Source organism: Neophocaena asiaeorientalis, unplaced genomic scaffold (assembly GCF_003031525.2).
Source record: "Neophocaena asiaeorientalis asiaeorientalis breed wild unplaced genomic scaffold, Neophocaena_asiaeorientalis_V1.1 scaffold44, whole genome shotgun sequence".
Lineage (NCBI taxonomy): Eukaryota > Metazoa > Chordata > Mammalia > Artiodactyla > Phocoenidae > Neophocaena > Neophocaena asiaeorientalis.
In genome coordinates this window covers 1,335,238-1,342,675 of record NW_020173678.1, presented here as the reverse complement: position 1 = coordinate 1,342,675, position 7,438 = coordinate 1,335,238, and positions in this window count along the sequence as shown.

Here is a 7,438-nt window from a genome sequence, read left to right as displayed (position 1 = left end):
TTCTGCGCGCGCACTGAGCTCACTGCAGCTGGGGACGAGGGCGGCCGTGCCACCCCCGCCTGCCCCCTGGACAGCGTGCCGACGGCAGGGTGGGGGAACATCTAGGTTCAGGGCCCGCGTGGAGCCGCCCCGAGCCCAGGTGTGAGTTTCACCCTTAGGAAAGGACCAGATGGCAGCCGTCCCCGGTCACCCCCTGCCACGTTCACACACCCCCCCGCCCCTTGTCTTGGCGCTGCGTGGGCACCATCACCCCAGCCTGAAGGAAGCCACAGTGTTTGGTGGCCTCGGTCCCTGAGGGCCGGGGAGCGGGAAGGGGCTGCTACCAGCACACTTGAAGCGAGCTGCAGTATGTCACCCAGCAGGCCACCTCGAGGCGTCGGATCTGCTCTCACAGGTCCTGCGAACGCCTGTCCCATTTGTTGTGCTCTAATCAAGACCTGGGTGTAGGCGGGAGGGTGCATGGGCTCGGCCCTTCCCTGGAGGCCTGGGCTCTGGCCACCACCCCTGCTCCTGGGCGTGGATGGATGGGCGGCCCCCTCCCAGCTGCGAGGGCTTCACCTGGGGATCCCGTCCCAGCGGCTCCGGGAGGTCCAGCGGGCTCTCGTGCAAAGCCTGGCCCTGACTGACCCTGAATGCTCAGCCGACCGTGGACAGGGGGCTTCGCCTCTCATGCTCAGCTCCTTTGTGGGGCGGTACGGAGAGGGCACGACACAGGCCCGGAGCCCAGAGGGGCCAACTACTGCCTTGTCCCTGGGCCTCGCCCCAGCCTTCCCCCTGCCCAGGAGCTGAGGCGGCTGGAGGAGCTGGCCGGCCCTCTGTCAGCTCAGCGTGAAGGCTGGGGTGTCTCTGGGTGGGATCTGGGCACTGGGTGTTGTGCCCCTGCAGCCTCCTGATGGCCTCCTGATGCTCATGGGGGGCTCGGGCTCTCTCCAGAGAGACTGTCCTCGTGGCGGGATCCAGCCCTGTACTGCCCACGGCCTCCCAGGGAATGGCCCCGTCCCGCGGGGAGGAAATCCGGGCGGGGGACAGACAGGTGGGGAAGGAAGTTTATCCTGCAGAGGGTGTGCTGTGGGCCAGGGAGGGGGAGGGGCCGCACTGCCACTGTGGAGGGTCTGAGGGGTGAGGGACGCAGAGGCGAGACTGAAGAGCTGCCCGCCACCTGTGCTGCGGCACTGCTAACAGAACGCGAAGCGCGGCAGGGCCACGGCCTTTGCCTCTGGGCCGTCCCGGCGCTTGCCTTCCCAGCCCAGGTGTTTTCTTTTCTCAAGGCAAACGTTTGCCTGCTGGTGAGCTGGTGAGCCCTCCCTGGCTGGGAGCGTAGTGTCTTGGTTGGCGAGCGGTAAATATTTGGTGAATGAACGGGGTAGGAGTGGGCGGCTTGCGGAGCTGCCCTACCGGACACGCGTGAACCTTGCAAACGGGTGCTCCGGTGCCCGCCGGTGCCCCTGTGAGTGGGCTTGAGGCCCAGGTCAGGGAGGAGAGGGACGGTTTCCATTTACTCTGGGTCTCCTTGTGGGAACACAAACTGGGAAGGCTTTTCTGAGAGGCTGCTGGAATTTAGATATTTCTGTAAGCTGGCTTATTGTGAAAAGTTGGCTTGAAGAGGACAGAGGAATCCTGCTTTAAACATTTTGCGGTGCCGGTGAGAATAAAGATCACCGGTTGCCACCACGCGGGCGTTCTGGCAAGTAAGAACTGGACAAGCGTCAGAGCTGGCCCTCCCAGAGAGAACAGTAGGCAAATGTCTGTGCTTGTTGGGCCCCAGGGACTGGCCTGTATCCTCCACGTGTGTGTTATCTGGGACAGTCTGTGAGGTGGGGCGGACGCTCCCCATTTTACAGACGAAGAAACTGAGGCTCAGAGGTGATGAGTAACTTGCTTGGGGTTGCGGCTGCCATTCAGACACAGGCAGACTCCTTGCAAACCCACGCCCAGTCATTCGCGTTACAAAGAGCTTTATGGTGGCTCATAAACTACTTAAGGAAGATGTGGCTTCGCAGAGTGGACGCGGATGGAGTCCCGTTAGAACGCACGACCTCTAGGTCTTCCCTTTGCCGCATGGATGGAGAGGAGGAGGGGGCCCTTCTGGAAGTCGGGGCCTGGGTCCCAGGTGATACGTTTTCACCAGGTCTGATGCGTGTTTGAATTTTGGTGCCGGGTTTGCAGGAAAGAAAGGAAGCCTGGGAAAGAGCCTGCTTGAGGAAAAGACACACACACACACACACACACACACACACACACACACACACACACATACACAGTGGAGCTGGGGGTGAGCGGGGAGGTGCTGGGTACCTGCTGGAGCAGCTGTGCTGCGGTTTCCTGTGGGCAGGAATTTCTGTGGTGGTGTTGGGGCCGCACTACGCAGCTACCCAGGAATTTGTCTGACGTCAACACTGAGTGATTCCCATGTATGGTAAGGAGCGTAAACACCGAGGCAGCTAGCATTTCCACCTCTTCCCAGGGGCCGGGAGGCACTGTCTGATTCCTGCAGCGACAGTGGGTCACAGGCTCGGCCCCCACCCCACCCACCAACCCGGCAAGCACACCCTCCTCTGCAGTGCCCCCCGGCTGTCTATACAGGAGCCGCGGGGGCAGGGGCTTCCCGAGACGTCAGTTGCAAACAGCCTGTTTTATAAAGGTCTAAGGGCTCGTGGGTTTTGGTTTTGCTTTTTAGAAATGAATCCAGGAAGATCGTTCAGACCTTTCCAGCATGGGTAACCAGTTGTTACTAAGGTGACATCGTTCCAGATAAAAGCAAAGACACTTACCTGTTGGTTAGCCTGTGAGACCTTGTTATGATATAGGACTTCCTGTGACAGTCTGGAAATACTTAAAATGAATTCTAGACCCCCATTTCTACCTTGGTTGACCTTTGGACTTCTGAACCGGGGGTGGGGGGGTGGAATGCTCTGTTATACGAGGCGCCGGGGGGCACGCACCAGCCCAGCCCACTGCCCCACAAGGGCCTCGGGGCCTGGACTTGAAAAGACAGAACTCAGAGAGGGAGGGAGAGAGGGAGTCAGGTGACTGTCGAGTTTTGGGAACCGTGGGGTCTGGAGGGATCACAGTGCAGCGGTGCCGACCGGCTTCTCCCGGAGGCTGAGTCACGTGCAGGGTTCCCAAGAAGTCCCGTGAAACTCAGGCCGGGCTTGTATCGCATGTTGGCCCTTCGTCCCCACAGCAGTGACCATTCCTTTCAAGGCAGGACTGTTTGCCAGGCTCTCAGATGGCACCTCTAAGACCTGGGCTCTGAACCCTGAGCGGCGGGGTGCCCCCGCCCCCTGCCTTGGCTCCCTCCTGACATCAGTGCGGGGAGGAAGCGGCCGAACAGCGAGGTAGAAAGGGTGACAGCTCCCCTGTGTACCTGGCTGGGTACCACACAGCCAGGTGATTCTAAGTAGGCAGACACCTGACTGCGTGGGTGGGGACCTCAACTCTGTGCCCAGAGGTCACCCTTTGGCCCTGGGGGGCAAGAGGATTTGGAACGGGAGAGGTGGGGATTTTCCACTGGGGAAATAAAGACATGGCATGGATTGTCGAGTCAAACCACTGATCTGAGGAGAGAAGGCCTTCCCTCAGACGCCGGGAGCCAGCGGTTAAGGGTGCAGCGTCTCTGAGATGGCTTCTGAAACCTGAAACCTGACCACACTGGGCCGTCGCCTCAGCCCGACCTTCACAAGATGTGGGGTGAACGTGGGAGTCTTGCCCTGTGTCCGCTTCTCCCTCTGCTGCCCTGCGAGCCCCGTCTTGGGTCTCTGCTCTTGAGACAGAGGATCTGATGAGACGGCTGCCCAAGAAGGAGGGGGCAGCACGCCGAGCCTGTCACTCGTCGGAAGAGTTCAGTCCTGGGCTTCTCGCTTCCGACCGGCCCTGGATCCTGACATTTCCGGCAAATAGCTTCCCAGGTACTTCCAGCCATTCAGCAGAAAATTGAAGACTGGTTGTCTATCGAGATCGTCGACATGTGAAGTGGGAGGAACTAGAGCTCTCTGGGGGAACCCACTGCAAACCCAGAGTGGCTGATGTGATCACAGGGACAGCAAAGCTCCTTGGTCACCCAGAGCAGAAGACAAAAGAGTTAAGACAAGTCCCTGCTTGCATCTGGGGTGCGGGGGTGATTACACCCCCAGGAAGGGCAGGGCACTCGTCCCTAAGTCAGGGATTCCGGGTCCCTGTTTGGCATTGCTACTTCTCAGGCCTTGCTGCTCCCAGATGCGGCCTGGCTGCGGAGGGGAGCGCACATCCGGCCCCCGCCTGGGCCCGCCCCGCGGGTGGTCGCCAGGAGGGCGCCCTTACAGCACACCAGGCCCTGGGCCATCGCTTTATAATTTCTTTCCTGATCCTCAGAACAACTTAGGGGTCAGTGGATGGTCCGATTTAGAGACACAACCACGTCAAAGCTCAGACAGGAAAGTCGCTTGACCGTTCAGCTGGGAAGGGATGAATCCAGGTCCCTTTCTCCTGACCTCTGAGCTGAGCCGCCTGAACTCTGACCCAGAGAACATCTCTCCTCCCTGTCGGCTGCAGGGCCTCTGTCCTCAGAACTGAGCAGGGTGTCCCTATAGGAGCTCCGGAAGGGCTGAGAAACAGTTTCCTTTTAAGGCAGTTGGGTCTCCTGTCCGCGGAGTCCGGCTGGTGGGAAGGAGGCGGCCGGGGCTCCCCCAGCTGAGACTCCTCCCGCCCACCCGTAGATCCCTCGGAGGGGTCCTCATGTGGGCGGGGGGAGGGGAACCTGTCCAAGGCGCCGGGCCCTGTCCCTTCTCTGGGCTCCCGAAGGGGACCCCCACCAAGTGGCCTGGCTGAGGAGTGGCCCAGCGGGGAGGCGCCCCAGGCAGATTTCACCCATCCTGCCCTGCCCCTGGTTCCCTGGGCCCTGCTGGCTGTGGGCCCCTGACCCGGAGCCAGGGAGAACAAGGGCGGCCTGTTGGATATGTGGGTCTCCACGAGGGAGAAGGGCTTTTGTGTTGGGAACAAAACACTGCTGGGAACAGCTCCCTACCACGTGGTCGGGGAAGCCTCCTCCCTTAGGGAGGAGCCTCCCTAGGGGCTGGAGGATGTCCCCTGTGGGTTCAGGGGGCGGAAAGCAAGGTAAGGATGGAGCCCGGGCGTCCTGGACGCTCCCCGAGTGCAGCCCCCCTGAATACGATGGCACCAGCACAGTGACTGGGTGGCTGGACCCGTCTGGGTCCCAGTTCTGCTTCCTACAGCCTGGTGACCGCAGGGGGCTCGCCTGGCCTACCCAGCCCTGTGTCTTCATGTGTGTCACGGGCGTGTCCCCAGCCCCAGGTCACCAGGAGAAGTGGATGGTGTTTGCAGACTGCCCGGCACACAGTAGGTCAGCAGACTCAGGGCAGGCTGTCTGCCAGGTGCCGCGGGCAGGGGTTTGGGGGTCGTGTCTAGTCACCTCGTCGGAGAAGGCGCATGGCTCCGCGTGAACCAGAACCTCTCCCAGGGGTCCCCGCCCAGTGGCCGTCCCGGCATCGCCCCGCAGGAACTGGAGTCGCCAGGTGGCTCAGGGGTCTGGGCTCTGCACTGAGCACCTCCCTGGGGTCACTCGGTGCAGCGGTGGCTGCCTGATTAGAACGGGGCTCTGCAGCGAGGGCGGCGTGGGGGCAGTACCGACCTTGCTTCTCCCACCCGACTGTCCTTCCTGGTTTGCAGCGCCCAGCTCTGGCTCAGCAGGGCAGAGGGGCCAGAGGAATGGCGGGGCCTCAGAGGCCGGGGATGGGGCTGGCCCTGGGGCTCCAGGAGCTCGGGCCTTGTGGGTTATTTGAGGAGGCAGAGCGCGGCTGTGTGCCGTTCGAGCGATCCTGTCCTCTGGGGGTGTGGGATGTGCGGAAGCCTGATGAGCCGTGGACGGTGCAGAGCCCGGGAGGGGAAGGCTGGCCCTGTGCAGGTCGACGGCCGTCCAGACCCACGTGGGTGAGGACGGTGGGCCTCCGCCCTGCCCAGAGGGCTTCCACATGCCTTGCCCCAGGCTGGGGCAATTAAATCACCAACCCTGAGGATGTGTGAGGGGCGGGCGGTATAGCAGGAGACAGAGCTGGGAAGGTACTCGGGGAGGCTCTCTGGGTGAGGAGTGAGCGTCCCCTTCTGTGCCAAGAAGGTCTGGGGTGGGGGGTGGGGGGCGGCTAGGAAGGGGATTCCAGAAACAGGGTGGCCGGAATGGTCCTCTCTGGGGATGCATTCAGGTGCAGGGTAACTGGCTTAAACAGCAGGGGAGCTTCTTAGTTTAACTGGAGAATCCTGAGACTAGACAGCGTGGCATCTGGCCTTGTGTGGCTCAGTGATGTCAGGGCGGCTCCCTTCCCTGCTCTCAGCTTCCTCCCGGGACGACTGGTCCCCCCGTTGGAACCACAGCCCTGGAGCCCATTGCTCTCACTTCTCACTCAGGGGAAGGGGGCTTGCTTCCAGGACGTTCTCTCTGAATATCAAGATGTTTTCTTCTCTGGAGTCCCCAGAGCTCCCTTCTGTCTCCTTGGCCTGAAATGCGTAGCTGGCCCATCCCCAACCGGTAACCCGGGCTGGTCAGCTTAGGTCCAGGCCATGTGGGCTGGCTGAAAATCAGGGTGGTTCCCAAGCAGAAGGGGACTGGAGCGTGGTGCCCCCTCCAAGGGGGCCGTGCCATGTGGGAGTGATGGTGAGTGGGGAGAGGCCCGGAGAGGCAGGGGTGTCAGGGTTTGGGGTGAGCAGATGAAGCGGACACAGAGCAGGTGCGGCCGGGAGAGGAGAACTGCTCCCCGTTCCAGGGTTTGGGATAAGATTCCTCAGTGCTGGAGAGAATGGCTGGGGTTCCAGCAGCAAAAAATGGACAAGTCAGGAAAAAGAACAAGTTAGAGAAGAAAGGTAATGAGTTCAGGTGGCTCGTGTCGAAATCGAGGCGCTCGTGGACCATCCAGGTGGAGGTTCTCCCGTGGAACCGGGTGTACGAGCCTGGGCTCGGGGCAGAGGTCAAGGTCAGCGATGAATGGAAGTCCTTGGCAGGGGTGACCTCAGGTGCAGTGGGACCAAAGGAGACTGGGGGGAGAGAGGGACCAGGGTGGGGCCAGAGGAACCCCAGCTTTCAGGACACGGGAGGACAGAGCAGAGGCAGTGAAGAGTGACTGACTGGTCCACTCCGGCAAAGCCTTGCTGGAGATTCCCACAGTTCCGAAAATATTCCAGCCTGGGTCCTCGGAAGCTGGCGTCACCAACACCCCTTCCCCACACGGAGCCTGCTCTCATCCCTCACATACCCACTGAGCATTGTGAAGGCCTCGGGCTCTGCAGAGATGGATGGAGGGCATGGGCCAGCTGTGGCTCTCAGTATTAGGGGAGCCGATTCATTGAGCACCTGTGTGAACACCTGTGTGCCAGGTACACACACCTGTACAGACACGTGTGTGCAGGGGACTTGGTAGTGAACCGCGACTGGACCTTCTTCTTGGGGGGAGGC